At 37.3% G+C, this 2500-nt stretch overlaps 1 protein-coding gene across 22 annotated transcripts in view; it reads right to left on the bottom strand.

Moving 5' to 3' along the window:
* LOC123514644 (leucine-rich repeats and immunoglobulin-like domains protein 1) overlaps nucleotides 1-2500 on the bottom strand; it is a 486618-nt gene that overhangs the window by 266092 nt on the left and 218026 nt on the right. The window lies entirely within an intron of this gene.

A 2500-nucleotide genomic window follows, 5' to 3' on the forward strand; every position in this document is an offset into this window, starting at 1 on the left:
TAGAAGTCATAGTATTAGTAGTAGTCGTAGTCGTAGTAATAGTAATCGTAGTAATAAGAGTAATAGTAGCTCATTAATATTTTACAATACAATTACTACACCACCTCCAGTTCATACAATCAAGAATACATACAACAAATATAACCCACGTAACTACACCAAAGCATTTCATCCTATACATCCAAACACAATAACGAATAACAATAACAATAATAATAATAATAATAATGACAATGGATGAAAAAAATAAATAAATAACTAAGAAAAACAACACAAACACACACAGTCCTCATTAAGAAATTACCCTGTGAAATAAAAATGAATAAATAAATAAATAATAAATGATAACAAGCACATACATTCAAAACACACACACACACACACACACACACACAAACTTCATTAAAAAATATATATCGACCAAAATAAAAGCCGAGGGAGGGAGAGGGAGAGAGAGAGAGAAAGAGAGAGGGAGAGGGAAAGAGCAGGAACCACGCCCTGAATGACAACTTTAAGAGGTGTCCTGATAACTCTTCCAACTCCCGCATTAACTTTTCCCAACAGTCGCGGCCTTAAATCTACTTTCCTATCAGGGGACACAGGAACACTGAAAGATGAACACTGCCTCTCCTGTTCCAACGCTCCCTTTAACCTAACCTAACCTAATCTTAAATCCACTGAACACTGAACGCTGTCTCTCCTGTTCCAACGCTCCCTTTAACCTAACCTAACCTAATCTTAAATCCACTGAACACTGAACGCTGCCTCTCCTGTTCCAACGCTCCACTTAACCTAACCTAACCTAACCTGAAATCTACTGAACACTGAACGCTGTCTCTCCTGTTCCAACGCTCCACTTAAACTAACCTAACCTAACCTGAAATCTACTGAAGACTGAATGCTGCCTCTCCCTCTCCAACGCCCCACTTCTCAGACGCTTATCTCTCGCAATACCACTGGTTTTAGAAGGCCACAGATGACGACTCGGGTATTTTTCAGTACTGTCTCACTTGTAATGTCTGCTTTTTTTTTTCTTCAGGTCCGACACTTCACTTCTTCGCCTGTATTCTGAAACGCTTTAATCTCTCACCATCACTGCTTTCCGAAGACTCCAGTTGAAGATAGGCCTATTTCTAAGAGTACTTTTATGGTTCAGGTGATAGACTAGTATGGTTTCTGGTTTATTATAAGGAAAAATTGTCTTCAAAATCCGGCTAGTTGTCTCTGTGGTATTGAAAAATTGTCGTAGTGAGAGGGGAAGGCATTTCTGAATACGGACGCTCGGCTCTCTCAATATTGCTGTTTTTAGAAGGCCAGCTGATGATGACTTTTTTTTTTTTAGTATTCTCTGTCTTATAAGAATTACTTTTTTTCTTCAAAGGTCACAAAAAGGATCAGGTTGTTTTTAGTGTGTTTTTTTTGTGCTTTCTTTCATTATAACTGTTTCTTAAAGGCCAAACAGATACTAACTCGGGTTTTTTTTTTTTTTTTTACTTTCTGTCTTGTAAGAACTTATTTTTCCTAAAGGCATCAGAAATGACCCGTTTGTCATTTTCTTTTCCTATGACTGTTTTTTAGAAGGCCACACTGATGATGATTCGGGGTTTTTTCTATTTTTTTTAGTATTTTCTCTCTTATAAGAACTGATTTTCTTTCTAAAGGCTACAGAAAGGATCAGTTAATTTAGTTTATTTTTTATTTTGTCGCTTTCTTTTCTTAGGGCTGTTTTTTTTTTTTTAAGAAGGCCACACTGACTCATTTTTCTTTTTCTTTACATCTTCTCTCTTGTAAGAAGATCAGTGTTTTTTTTTTTTTTTTTTTTTTACTTTTTTATTTAAGGCTACAGAAAGAATTTTTTGGGGGGAGGTGGATAGTTTTCTTATGACTGTTTTTCGAAAGCCACTGATATGACTCGTATTTTTAAGCATTTTGTCTAGTTAACATTGAATTTCTTTTTTTCTTCTTCTTTTAAAGGCTACAGGGAAGACCAGTTTGGCTCCTTACCGTTTTCGTGTTTTTAAGCATTTTTTTTCTCTAGTTAACATACTTTCTTTTTTCTTTTTTTTTATTAAAGGCTACAGGGAAAAATCAGTTTGGTTCCTTTGCGTTTTCGTTTCTCATAAGGACTGTTTTTCGAAGGCCCCGCAGAATGATTACACCTGTTTCTGATACCTTTGCTCAACTGTTTCTCAAGGGCCACGAAGATGACTAGCCTGGTTCCCACGTGTTTCTCTTGCTAACGAGACACACGATGCACGGTACAGGTGAGTGTGACATGTTATACCACTCATGACCAGAAATGGGAGAGAGAGAGAGAGAGAGAGAGAGAGAGAGAGAGAGAGAGAGAGAGAGAGAGAGAGAGAGAGAGAGAGAGAGAGAGAGAGAGAGAGAGAGAGAGAGAGAGAATGAAGGGGACAAGGCCGACAGCAAAAGGAAATAAGAGAAAGGGAGAGCAAATAAAGAGAACATGAAGGAAGGAAGGAGATAGGTAGAAATGGAA

Source organism: Portunus trituberculatus, chromosome 38, assembly GCF_017591435.1.
Source record: "Portunus trituberculatus isolate SZX2019 chromosome 38, ASM1759143v1, whole genome shotgun sequence".
Classification (NCBI taxonomy): domain Eukaryota; kingdom Metazoa; phylum Arthropoda; class Malacostraca; order Decapoda; family Portunidae; genus Portunus; species Portunus trituberculatus.